Source organism: Meriones unguiculatus, chromosome X, assembly GCF_030254825.1.
Source record: "Meriones unguiculatus strain TT.TT164.6M chromosome X, Bangor_MerUng_6.1, whole genome shotgun sequence".
Lineage (NCBI taxonomy): Eukaryota > Metazoa > Chordata > Mammalia > Rodentia > Muridae > Meriones > Meriones unguiculatus.
Window position 1 is genome coordinate 52,374,119 of NC_083369.1, and position 14,009 is coordinate 52,388,127.

A 14,009-nucleotide genomic window follows, 5' to 3' on the forward strand; every position below is an offset into this window, starting at 1 on the left:
GGTGCTCCAATGTACAGCTTGAGATCTGGGATGAAGATACCTCTATAAAATCATTTATTGTACAGGATTGTATTGGGTATTCTGTTTTTTGTTTGTTTGTTTGTTTGTTTTTCCATATGAAATTGAGGATTGTTTTTTCAAGGCTTGTAAAAAATTGTGTAGACATTTTGATGGCAATTGCATGGAAGCTGTAGATTTCTATTGGCAGGATGTCCATTATCACTATGTTAAACCTACTGATACATGAGCATGGGAATTCTTTCCATCTTGTGACATCGTCTTCAATTTCTTTCTTCAGAGACTTGAAGTTTTTTCGTACAGGTTTTTCACTTGCTTGGATAGAGTCACACCAAGTTACTTTATTTAATTTGTGGCTATTGTGAAGGGTGTTGTTTCTCTAATTTCTTTCTCAGCTCATTTGTCTTTAAGATATGGAAGGACTTCAAATTTTTTGGAGTTAATTTTGTTTCCAGCCACTTTGCAGAAGATGTTTATTAGCTGAAGGAGTTCTCTGGTAGATTTTTTGCAGTCACTTGTGTATACTATCATATCATCTTTGAATAGAGATACTTTGACTTCTTTCTTTTCAATTTGTATTCTGTTGATCTCCTTTAGTTTTCTTCTTGCTCTAGCTAGTACTTCAAGTACTATTTTGAAGATTTAAGGAGAGAGTGGGCAGCCCTGCCTTGTCCCTGATATCAGTGGGACTGATTTAGTTTTTCTCCATTTAGTTTGATGTTGGCTATAGGCTTGTTGTATATTGCCTTTACTATGTTTAGGTATGTGCCTTGTATCCCTGACCTTTCCAAAACTTTAAACTAGAATGGGTGTTGGATTTTGTCAAATGCTTTTTCGGCATCTAAGGATATGATCATGTTTTGTTTTGTTTTGTTTTGTTTTCCTTCTATATGTTTATGTGATGGATTACATTTATTAATTTCCATTTATTCAACCACCCCTGAATGCCAGGGACGAAGCCTAATTGGTCATGGTAGATGATCTCTTTCATGTGTTCTTGGATTCGGTTTGCAAGTATTTTATTGATTATTTTTGTGACAATGTTCATAAGAGTGATAGGAATGATTTTTTTTCTCTGTCTTTGTGTGGTTTAGGTATCAAGGTGACTGTGGCCTCATAGAATGAGTTTGGTATTGTTATTTCTGATTTTATTTTGTGGAATAGTTTGAGAATAGTGGTAGTACCTGTTCTTGAGAGGGTTGGTCGAATTCTGTGCTGAAACCATCAGGTCCTTGGCTTTTGTTGGCAGGGAGACTTTTGATGATTGCTTTTATTTCCTTGGTCGATATAGGACTGCTTAATATATTCACTTCATATTGCTTTAGCTTTGATAAATGGAATCTATCAAGAAAATTGTCTATTTCATTTTGATTTTCAAATTTTGTGGCATATAGACTTTTGAAGCAAGACCTGATGATTCTTTGAATTTCCTCAGTGTCTGTCATTATGTCCCCCTTTTCATTTCTGATTTTGCTGCTTTGGGTAGTTTCTCTCTGCCTTTTAGTTAACTTAGATAAGGATTTTTTTATCTTGTTGATTTTCTCCAAGAACCAACTCTTGGTCTCATTGATTCTTTGAATTGTTTTACTTGTTTCTCATTCATTGAATTCAGCCCCGAGTTTGATTATTTTTAACTGTCTATTCCTCTTGGGTATGTCTGCTTCTTTTTTTCCCTAGGGTTTTCAAGTGTGCCATTAAGTTACTTGTATGAAATGTCTCAAACTTCTTTTTGAGGGAATTTATTGCTATGAACTTTTCTCTTAACTCTGCTTTCATTGTGTCCTATATGTGTGTGTAGGTTGTGCTGTCATTTTCATTGAATTTTATGAAGTCTCTAATTTCTTTTTTTCTTTCTTCCCTGATCCACCTGTAGCTGACTATAGGGTTGTTTACTTTCAATGCATGTGTAGTTTTTGTTTGTTTTTCTTTTCTGTTAATGTTGAAATCTAGTTTTAGGCCATGGTGGTCTGACAGGTTATAAGGGGTTGTTTTGATCTTCTTTTATCTGTTGAGGTTGCTTTGTGCCTGACTATATGACTAATTTTTGACAAGTTTCTGTTGGGTGCTGAGAAGAAGGCATACTCTTTTGAGTTTTAGTGAAATTTCTGTAGACATCTATTAGGTCTATTTGATTCAGACCTCTTTAAGTGTCATTATTTCCCTATTTAGCTTCTATCTAGATCATCTGTCCCTTGGTGAGAGTGGAATGTTGAAGTCTTCCACTATTAAGATGGTGGTATTGATGTGGGTTTTGAGCTTTAATAATGTTTCATTTATGAACGCAGGTGCTCTTATATTTGGGGCATATATGTTCTGGATTGTGATGTCCTAATGGTGAATATTTCCTTTGATGAGAATCAAGTGTCCTTCCTCATCTTTTTTGATTAATTTTGGTTGAAAGTTTGTTTTATTAGATATTAGGATAGCTACTCCAGCTTGTTTTCTGGGTTCATTTGCTTGAAAAAACCTTTTCACAGCCCTTTATTCTAAGGTAGTGTCTGTCTTTGTTGCAAAGATTTATTTCTTGGATGCAGCAGTATGTTGTATCTTGTTTCCTCAACCATTTTGTTAGTTTGTGTCTTTTTTGGAAAGTATAGTCTAGTGATATTGATAGATAATAGTGACCAATGAATGTTAGTTTATTTTATTGTCAATTTGGTGGTGATAGTGTATTTTTGTGCTTGTTTTCTTTGGATTTTTTTTGTGAGGTTATCTATGTCCTGTGTTCTTGACTGTAGTTGATTTAGTTTGACTGGAATTTCCCTTCTAGTAGGTACTATGTAGGGGTGCATTGCTGTGTACATATTGCTTAAGTTTAGTTTTGACATGAAATATATTGTTTTCTCCAACTATGTTGATTGAAGTCTTTGTTGGGTAGGTACAATAGTCTGGTTTGATATTGTTGTTCTCTTAGAGTCTGCATGACATCTGCCCTGGACTTTCTGGCTTTTATAGTTTCTGTTGAGAAATGTGGTGTGACTCTTTGAGGTCTATGTTTGTATGTTACTTGGTCTTTTTCCCTTGCTGCTTTTAATATGTTTTTCTTTGTTCTGTAGATTTAGTGTTTTGACTATTATGTGACATGAGGAGTTTCTTTTCTGGTCTAGTCTATTTGCTCTTCTGTAACCCTCTTGTATGTTTATTGACATCTCTTTGCATCGGGAAAATTTTTTGTGACTTTCTTGAAAATATTTTCTGGATCTTGGATTCTGGAATCTTTTTTGTCTATTCCTCTTATATACAGATTTTGTCTTTTCATGGCATTCTTGATTCTTAGATGTTTTGTCTTTGTGACTTTTCTGATTTTAATTTTTCTTTGAGAGATGTGTCAATTTCTGCACTTGTATCTTCAGTACCTGAGATTCACTCTTCCATCTCTTGTATTCTGTTGGTGATGCTTACCTTTGTTGCTCCTGATCTTTTCTCTAAGTTCTCCAGCTCTAGAGTTTTCTCTGTTTGTGTTTTCTTTATTGATTTTAATTCTGTTTTCATGTCTTGCACCACTTCCTTCATCTGTTTGAATGTGGATGCCTGTCTTTCCATGATGGCATCTCTTTTTTTGTTTGTTTACTCTTTATGTGCCTCTAATAACGGAATAAGCATAGATTTAAAATAATTCTCCTATATTTCTGATGAATTAAAATATCCATTGATTGCTGGGGTTGCTGGTAAACCTATAATGTCCTGATTTTTGTTGGATGTTTTCTTACTCTGGCCTCTAGCCAGCTGATGGTCCCTAGTCTTTTATGTTTATTCCTGGAACCTGTACTGCAGACTGGGTCTGTCTGTCTCTGGAATCCAGAGTATTATTCAGGAAGATGAGAGAGTAGATATTGGTATTTCTGCTGCTGCTAAGGGAGGAAGGTAGCAGGTGCAGGAGTGTATTTGGGAGTGTGCCTGCCTGGAACAGTGGGGTTTAAGGGAGTAGCTTAAGTGCAGGTTGTGGTGCAAGCAAGATTTTCAGGTGCAGTGCTTGTGCACGTGGGCCCTGATTGGCTCAGTGGCCCACAGGCTTGTCTTAGTATTGTGCTCCAAGAGCTCAGATCTGTCTGTGCTGTACATCTTGGCTCCAGGAATTGTTTGGCTGGACTCCACAGAGAATCCCACTGAACAGGGGCTTCAATGTTGAGAATGCTCTCCCAGGGATCCCTATGTTGCCCACAGTTGGGAAGTGAGTGGGAGGAATCTGATATCTGGCAGCTAGCACAGAGTGATACCAGATCCGGAGCTCTGTACACACTCTCTCAGAAATGTATTCATTTGTAGGCATGTATGGAAAGCTTGTAATGATTCTTTGAGCATGGGGTATATTATGTCTGATAAAGATGTACTTACAAATGCTTTTATTTTGTTTTATGTTAATGTTTGCCCAAATATGGCCTTTCTCAACTCTGTACAAGTCATTGTTGTTGTTCTTATGTTATTGGAATGTTGTTTTAAAATAACCTATAGTTATTTTGTTTGGAATTTCTCTAACATACATATATGACCACTTACAATTTTGATGCTCACTAAAATATTTGGATTTGAATTCTATTATTTTGTCTCTTTGACTTCTCCCATCATACTGATTGCTTGTTTTCTGTGCTTTTCTCTCTCTCTCTCTCTCTCTCTCTCTCTCTCCCTTTTTTACACTTGATCTTAGCCAAAAGGCCGAGAAGCGTTTCTCTCTCCCTTTTTTATTCTATTCAAGTTTAAAGCATAATATGCCTTTTACTTGGATAATTGCCTTAACTTTCTTATTTGTTTATACAAATCCACTAATTAATTTTGCTTAAACATTTTTTTGGGGGATGATTAGAAAATCATGTACCATAGTACAAATAAAGCACAGAATACTACATGTACTCTGTTGTAGTTTTTTCCCAATAATATCATCTTCCAAAACAAAACTAAAATATCATGACCAGGGTCTGAGTATTTGCTAAGCATACAGAAAGACCCAGGTTTGCTCTCTGCCTCTAAAACAAAAGCAAAAACAAACAAAACAGAGAGACTATACCAAGCCCAGTTCTGGATTCCACAGATAGTACTCTTCATTTTTTCTCCTGAGAAGCCATACCATTGCTATCTGAGAATATGCCCCATTCAATTGCCTGAAGTGGTACCAATTCCTCAGATCTCAAACTGTTTCCACTTAAAGAGAAAACCAAGCATTTTTCAGATACTGGTTTGGTAACAAGTTGCAACATCTTCCTACCTCTGAAATCCAAGTTACCACTATCTGAGACCCTGTACTGAGCCATTCCAAAGTGGTACTTTCAATTTCCTTCCCTCTGGAACACAGATTGTTAGCTGAAGATTCTTGTTAAGTTCTATTTCCCAGCACTTCACTGGGAATCTCTATCTCCTTCTCCCTGGCACTGCAGCCTAAATTTTTGAAAAAAACAAAAACAAAAACAAAACAAAAAAACATATGTTGGCTGTGCAGATGTTTTGTTCATGAGGCTGAAACAGCACCTTGCTCTAGCTGAACTAAAGCTACTTCTGATGCCCTAATCATATATCAGCACTGAATGGCCTCATGACTGGACCTCAAACACCACCCAGAAGTGTCAAAACATGCTAAGTTAGAGAAAAAGCAGATAGAAATCCAAATATCCACTCAACAAAAATGGGACAGTCATCAATTCCAAAAGTCAAACCAAAAGTCAAGCCTTATGCCCCAGTACCACAAGCAAACATTACAAATAAATATATCCCCCCAAAACTATTACTTTTGTGGTAATGGTCCCTGAGAAAAATACCCCAGACAATGAATTACAAATAACAATTATTAGTATGTTAAAAATCAGAAGCAATATGAATAAATGCCTGGATTAATGTGAAGAAAATAGGACCAAATAATTGCATAAAATAAAAAAGACAATTCATGATATAAAAACAAAATTCAATAAAAAGAAATTTTGAAAAAAAACAGAACCTCAAGTCAAGTAATTTTTTTGTAATGAAAAATTGAGTAAATCAGGTAAAAATCTCACTGGAGTTTCACCAATACAATGTATCATGGAAGACAGACTATGGGGCTTAAAGACAATGTAGAGAAATTGTATCCCTCAAAGAAAAGGATACAAATTTTAAAACAGTGAATAAAAAATGTGGGATATTTGACACAATATAAAAAGACAAAATATATTAATCATGGATATAGAAAAAGTAGTAATACAGAGTAAAGACTTAGAAAATATTGGCAACATAATCCAGAACATTCCCCAAATCTAGAAAATAAGATGGTTTTTAAAGTGCAAGTGACAAACAGAATATCAAATATACAGGACCAGGAAAGAAATTCTGCAATGTCATAAATATTCAAAGCACTAAATGTACAAAACAAAGGCAGGATACTGAAAGTTTCAATGCAGAAATACCAAGTTATACAAAAAGTTAAGCTGAGTAGCATAACCCCTAACTTCATCAAATACTTTAAAAGCGAGAAGGGTTTGTACTGATGCACTACAAGTTTTAAAACACCACAAATTCCAGTCCAGAGTATAATAACCAGAAAAACTACCAAAATTGAAAGAGAAGAAAAAGTTTCCACGTTAAAAGCAGAGTAAAATATGACCACCAAATCAGTCTTACAGACTACACTGGAAGGAATACTTCAAGCTTGAGAGAAGGGTAGATATACCCACAGATGTCAGGGGGAAAACAATGTTAGCATGGTGGCTAAGCAAAGGAGAACTAAGAAAAGAAAAACAGTAAAATAAACAAGATGATAGTAATCACTCCACATCTATCAATAGTAACATTGAAAAAGATAATTTTAACTTCCCAATCAAAACACACAAGTTAGCAGACTGGATTATTAAAAAGCAAGATTCATTATTTGCTGGCTCCAATAAAAGCCCTTACCACCAAAAGACAGATGCTATATCTAAGAGGATTGGTAAAAGTTTTCTAAAAAATACAAGCAGAACACAAATAAGAATTGATATTCTAATATCTGATAAAATAACTTCAAACCAAAACTAATAATGAAATAAATAATGTCACTTTAAGCAGGGCTTGGTGAAGCATACCTTTAGTTGCAGCACTCAGGGAGTCAGAGGCAAAGGCAGGTGTATCACCATGAGTTCAAGCGCAGCCTGGTCTAAAAAGTGAGTCCAGGACAGCCAAGGCTACACAGTAAAATCTTGTCTCGAAAAACAAAAACAAAACAAAAAAGTCACTTTATACTGATTAATTGAAAAATCCATCAACCCTTCAAAGGAATATTACAATACTAAATATATTTATACCAATCTATAAATCATCATCATTAAAAAAAATATTTAACACTACTAAGAGTCAGTAAATCTTAAAAGGTTGAACAAATCTGTTTTAATATCTGTTTATTTTTCTTTTATTATCTACATAATAGTGATTGTTACCACAATAATAACATGATTGACTATAACATACATATATGCAGAGTCTTGTTACTTAATATATAATAAGTAATATATTTGGTGAACTTATCATTAAGCAAAACTGTTACTTTATGCATATCACAGAGTATAGTTGTACAAACTGGATTATATACATTAGCTATTCAAGTTGGCCTTGTAATGTAGTCAAAAAATGTTGAAAGCATAATGCATATGAGGCTGCTTTATGTTATAAGTCTTTTTATGATTGGAATAAATTCTATCCAAAATAATTTTAAAAGTATAGCAAAAGTAGTATAGTGTTTATGATCAAGTATTATGTACAATGCAGAATTACATATGCTGATCTTCATAAAGCTGCTTAGGTAAGCTGGCTTACATTAGCTTTACCATAATCGCATGCATAATGAATTACAACACCATGAATATGATATGGTATGATGGGAATTTTTAGCTCCACTATTATATTATAGAACTACTGTCATGTATCAGTAACCAAGACATTTTCTGAAGAATGATTTTATGTATGTATTTGTACTATTATGTTTTATATCCATTCACTCATTTAATTCCCATAACATAACATATGTCGCTGTTTTTCAGAAACTGTGCCATACATAGTTCATATGACTTATCTATGATCATAATATGCAATAAATAGTCAAGTTGGAATTTAAAACAAGGTAGTCCATGAAAACTCAAAATATATTTTAAAACCTTCCATTGTTGATAGTGTCACATATAGAGCAAAGTTTGATGTAAAAATTAACCTTGGCCCCATCAATTTATGTTGCTATTTCAGTGTTTATTAGTCATTTTGGCTTTCTGTGACCTTTCCTATACCTTTATCATTTCATTTACCATATTTCTATAAAATCAATGCTAATTACCAAGAAATAAAATTGAAAATCTAAAATGCACAGCTTTCATGATTCCCAAGAATGAAATTTATATTTTTTAATGATAGAGTCTCACTATGTAGTCCTGGCTGGCAGTGAACTTGATATTTAGACCTGGCTGTCTGGGAATTCACCAAGATTTGCCCACTTCTTTGTGCCAAGTCCTGGGATCAAAGGCATACAGAACAATGCCTACCTAGCCTGAAATTTACATTAGTAATGTTTGTTATTTTTATCTTCCTTATTTCTAAACTCAGAAATTATTTCAACCTTGTCTTTTGGTCACATGTCTTTTTTGAGTCTTATTCTAGGCAGCTTGGATTGTCATAACAGAAAGTGACTGGTTAGATGATTGAAATGACTGGAACTACTTCTCACAATTATGGAGTCTTCAGAGATCAAGATAGGTTTTGTTCTAGTGCATATTCTTTCAGTTTATAATTACCTAGCATGTCTGTGTGCTCATATTACTTCTGTTTTGTGTATACATAGAACACTACCACTGACTCTTTTTATAATGTCATTTATTCCATTGTGGCAGTGTTATTCTCTGGCCTTATGTAAACCTCATTACATCTCTGAAGTACCACCTCTAAATGTCATCACATTGAGAGACAGGACTTCAACCCATGAATTAATTGAAGAATTCAAAATTCATTCTACAATAAACTTAAAGATGAAGAAGAGTTAACAGCAACATTGAGAGTTTTTGTAGATACCTGATACTTGGAGATAATTTGAGCTTTCAAAAATATAGTTTAAAATTATTTTCTTGTGCCAAAAACAGAATATGGTTTCACACATAACAGACACAGATTTTTCATTTCTTTCTTTTAGCTAGGCATCAACATTATGGTCAATGACAGCTTTTGGAAGTTTTTAGTTACTTTTCAATGTATGATTATTTCTGCAAATCATAACCCAAGCTGGCCAGAGCTCAAAGCAATTATCTAGCAAAGAATTGTATCACAACCAAGAATATACTTGGAGAGTGGCATGCAAGCAGAGGGAGGAGGGAGGGTGGGATTGGGAGGAGAGGAGGGAGGGACTTATGGGGGGATGCAGAATGAATAAAGTGTAATTGATGAAAAATTTAAAAAAAATAATATATTCCATGCATACAAAGCTAGTATGAGCACTGAAAAATATCATCATGCATCAAGTATATCTTAGTATAAATGTATGCTCATTAAATAAAATTTTAAATTACAAAAACAAACAAAAAAAATATACTCTACATTTCAAAAATCATTAAACTGCTGCATTATGGAAAAGGACACTAACCTATTCTTTTGAGTAGTATTGCTCTAGGCCCCCTCCTTTCCTTTTTGTACACAAAGGCTTGAATTGTATAGTCAGAATAAGAAGTTGTAGGCCTTTTGTGCTGTTAAACATGTTATGTCATTGCTACTATTATATGTACATGGAATAGGCCAAATCTATGTTGGTTTTGCTGATCCTCCTCCCAAAGGTCCAGCCCAGGGCTGAGAACAGGGGTTCCAAGAAGAGGAGGTAAGAGACACTGGGATCACTATGTAGCCACCAGGAGTTGGGTGAATGCAAACTGAGGGTGAGCAGATGCAGACTTGTGTATTTCCAGGAGAGAGATCGCAGTTATATGGTTTTGGGTGACCAATCAGTTTCCTCCACACCATCTCTTAGCCTACATTGGTTGTTGATCTCCAGGCAGGCTATCAAATATCAGGCCATGGACCCTCAACCTGTCTTCTTCCACAGTCGCCACAGTGGAAGTCACTACAAGCTGTGAGCCCCAATGGTTCTTTGACTGAAATGTCCACATATCCTCCTTTTTGTTTTATTTATTGTGACCTTGGGAGATGGGATCCTTGCCCTGCCATTGCTGAACCTAAGCCTCAGGAGCTCAACTCAAGAGAAGGAGTGTGTCTTAGGTTGCCCCAACTCTTGGGATCTTACCCACCAATGGCTATGTGTCTCCCTGGTAAGTACTCCTTGAGGGTCACTCTGTCACATAGGAAGTTTTTTTAAGGGCAGAACCTTATTAGTCAGACCCATAGGGATGGCAGTTAGATAACTGGCTCAACTAGAAGAAAGGTGGTGTGGAGGGAACCAAACATAAATTGAACAGGGCAGAGAGGAGGTCATATGTAACATCCTGAGGTTGATGTTGAAACTGTTGGTATGCAGCCCCGTAAAGGAGAAGCTGATTGGTATGGACTGTTGTCACCCATCTTTACGATTTCTTCAGGAGGGCATTCCCCTCAGTACATAAGGACTCATCACTGCCATAGGTTAATGGGCTCACACTGCAGGGTGCAATCCAGACGGGTGATTGTAAAATTTCTGGAAAGACACAAGCAAACCCTCCACCCTGGGTAAGGACCGGTTGTGGTCCCTGCCAGGTGGGGGTGAGAGAATCCCTCCAGTGGACCAGGGGAAGGTGGTCATGGCAGGATGGAACCTCCAATGTCTGTATGCAGGGAGGCCCCAGTTATATCAAAGGTGAGAAAGTTTTTTGTAAAAAGTGCTTCTATCCATGTCAAATGGGGGCTTCTGTCCTGTCACATCCTAATGGATCTTTGTTTGAAGATCAATTCTTTGAGGGTTCTATTAGCTCTCTCCACTATGGTTTGACCCTGTGGATCATAGGGTATGATGGTGAAGTCTTTAATGCCCCAAGTATCCATGAATGAATTGAACTGAGTAGAGATGTAAACTGGGGTGTTGTCAGTCTTAATCTCCCATGGCACCCCCATAACCAACATAGCAGTCTTAGTGGCTTTAATGGCATGAGCTGCCTTTTCGCCTGAGAGAGTCTATGCATAGACAAATTTGGAGTAAGTGTCGATGATGACATTGACATATTTAAGGTTCCCGAAGCTTGGGATGTGGGTAGCATCCATTTGCCAAACACAGTTGTGCATGAGTCCTCTAGGATTAACACCCTGTGATTGAAGAGTGCCCAACAGCTCCAGAGGGGTGCAAGCTTTACAGGCATGGGACAGATATTTACATTGCTCCAAGGATACTTCAGGGAATAGAGTACATAGGCTGGAGGGAGCAGGTGAAATCTGTGATATAGTCTCCTTGCTTGTTCTATGAGGGCAATTGCCACTGAAGCAATAAGTTTATCCACTTGGGCATTTCCTTTGGCTATGGTACCAGGGATCACAGTATGGAACCATAGGTGTTTAATAAACCATGGGTATTGTCTGTTATCCAGCACGATTCTTAGGGCACTGCTTATGTTGTCAATGGGAAAAGGGAAAGATCAGCGACAACACCCTAACCATTTGAACAGCATAATGTTGTCAGAGAAAATATTAAGGGGCTCCTGGAAGAATTCCAGAGTCTTGAGAACAACCAGAAGTTTTCACAACTGGACTGAGTGCAGGTTGGAGTACATGTGAGTTGAATCTGGCTGGTTAGATCTCTTGAGCACACCAAAAAAGGATTTGTTGGCATTGGTGAATGCCAAGGTGGCTCGGTGAATGAGGCAAGCAGAGAGTCTAGAAAAAGGGGGTGCCCTCTAGGGACAGGGGTTAAGGGATTACAAAAGTTTGTGGGCCAGGAGATGGTTATCAATATCATTGGGGTATCCTGGCATTATGATATGGAAGAGGGAACAATCTTGAAACAGGAACTGAATTTCCAACAGAGGGAGCAGAAGGATGATCTTGGAGAGTTCTGTGTTAAAGATTTTGTTAGTATTCTTCCAAGCTTTGATGGCTAGCATATGAAGGAGAACAGTCTTTGTGGCTAATTTATGGGTATGTGACCAAGAAGGGTGGATCCAATAAAAGGGTTGATCATTGTGCCAGAAGATGGCTAATGGAACCTCCCTCTTCCAGAGGATAATATTAAGGATCATGTTTCCAGGATCATATCTCCAAATGAGAAGAAGGAAAAGAGAGAGTTTGATATTTTATGAAGCAATTTGTGTGTAAGAGAGTCTAGAGAAAGGATCAGAAGCATGTTGCAATAGGTAAAAGAGAGGCAGACACTCAGTGGAGGGAAATGGGAGGAAAGGCCTGAGCCAATTAAGTTGACCACAGAGTTTTTGGAAATGATTAAAGGAATAAGACCCCTTAATTAAGAGCAAAGGGGCAAGAGGTTTGATCTCAGTGGTAATCTTATATCCCAAGAAACTAAAGAGGGTCTGAATCTTCTCATTAGCAACTATAAGGCCAAGGCTCTCAAGATCTGAGACCAATATTTTCAGTAGGTTCAAAAATGAATCTCTTTGACTTCCCCAACCCTGTGGGAAGAGCAGCATAGCTAGACCACAGAGGAGGACATTGCAGCCAGTCCTGGTGAAACCTGATAAGCTAGGGTCAGATGGAACGGGAGGAGAACCTCCCCTATCAGTGGACTTAGAGAACGGCAGGGAGGAGATGAGGTAGGGAGGGTGGGATTGGGAGGGAATGAGGGAAAGGACTACAGCTGGGATACAAAGTAAACAAACTGTAATTAATATAAAAATACAAATTTAATTTAAAAATAAATAAACAAACAAATAAATAAAAGAAAATCAAGCAAAGAGACAAAAAAAATTTAAGGTTAAAAAAAGGGGGGAATCCTTGGAGGGATGTGCAAATAACAAGTCTTCTACATAATGGTTCCCCTTGCAATGTAGCTGTACTCTCACTGTGGCAAAGGAAAGAAATCATAGGCAGATGGAAGGGCTATTTTTCATTCCCTGGAGGAAAGCCATTCATTGATACCCCTGGGTGGGCACATTATGATTGGGTTCCTGCACAGTGAATGCCTTGGTATCCACAATGCCTCTGACATCGACCTCATCAAGGAAAACAGTCATTCCAGGGGAATGCTCAAAGACTGTAAAAGTCCATTAAATGTAGGAAGTTTTCCCTCCTACTGGCAAGGGAAAGTTTAAAGGGGGGGCATATCTGCAGATTTTAGCCCAATGATAGCCTTTGTTGAATCCAGGGCATGGGGTGTGAGATCCTGGGGATAAAGCTCCCCTTGAGCAGGCATGGTGGAAATGCCCCTGCTTGCTGCACCCACTTATGGTTTTTGAGAAGGTTGTCTTCAATAGCTAGGGACTGTAAAGAGGCCTCAGGAGCCTTGAAGGTTGCCATCATGAGGTTAAAATCTTTGGCGGCAGTGATCTACTTATGGATATCTTCATTTCGGACAGACACAAAGGCATTGCGTGATGCAATGGAAGTTCCTTCCCAAGAAGTTGTTTAATTAGAGCCTCTCCAGCTGGACCAGGTGGAGATACATTGGTCCACCAACTTTGTCAGATGAGTAAGGAAGTAGTTAAAGCCCTCTGAGGGCCTTTGTACAAGGTTGTGGAAAAAAAGTCTCTGGCTTGTTAGGAAGGCATGCCTTAAGGACCTATAAAGAGATGTATTTGATTTAGTCAAAGCACCCTCGAAGGACAATGGTGGCCTGGGTGACAGGACCCATATATGGACCCATATCCATAGGCATGTCCACATCTATAGGAACACCAAGTTGGAGGTTGTTGCAGTCCTGGGATTCAGCCAGGTCATTATAGACAGTTTTCCAATGAAGGAACTCACTAGGGTCAAGCACCTACTTTAAGAGGGAATATCAGTCATAATGGGTTTGGAAGTGAATAGTCCCTTGTAGAAGAACCTGTTAAAAGTAGCAGGATTCCACATTAGACTCTAGGGCTGCCTTCAGAATGAGGGCCAAATCAGTGAGGAGGGTGAGACACCAGGGCCGGGCCACCACATGATGTCCAACATTA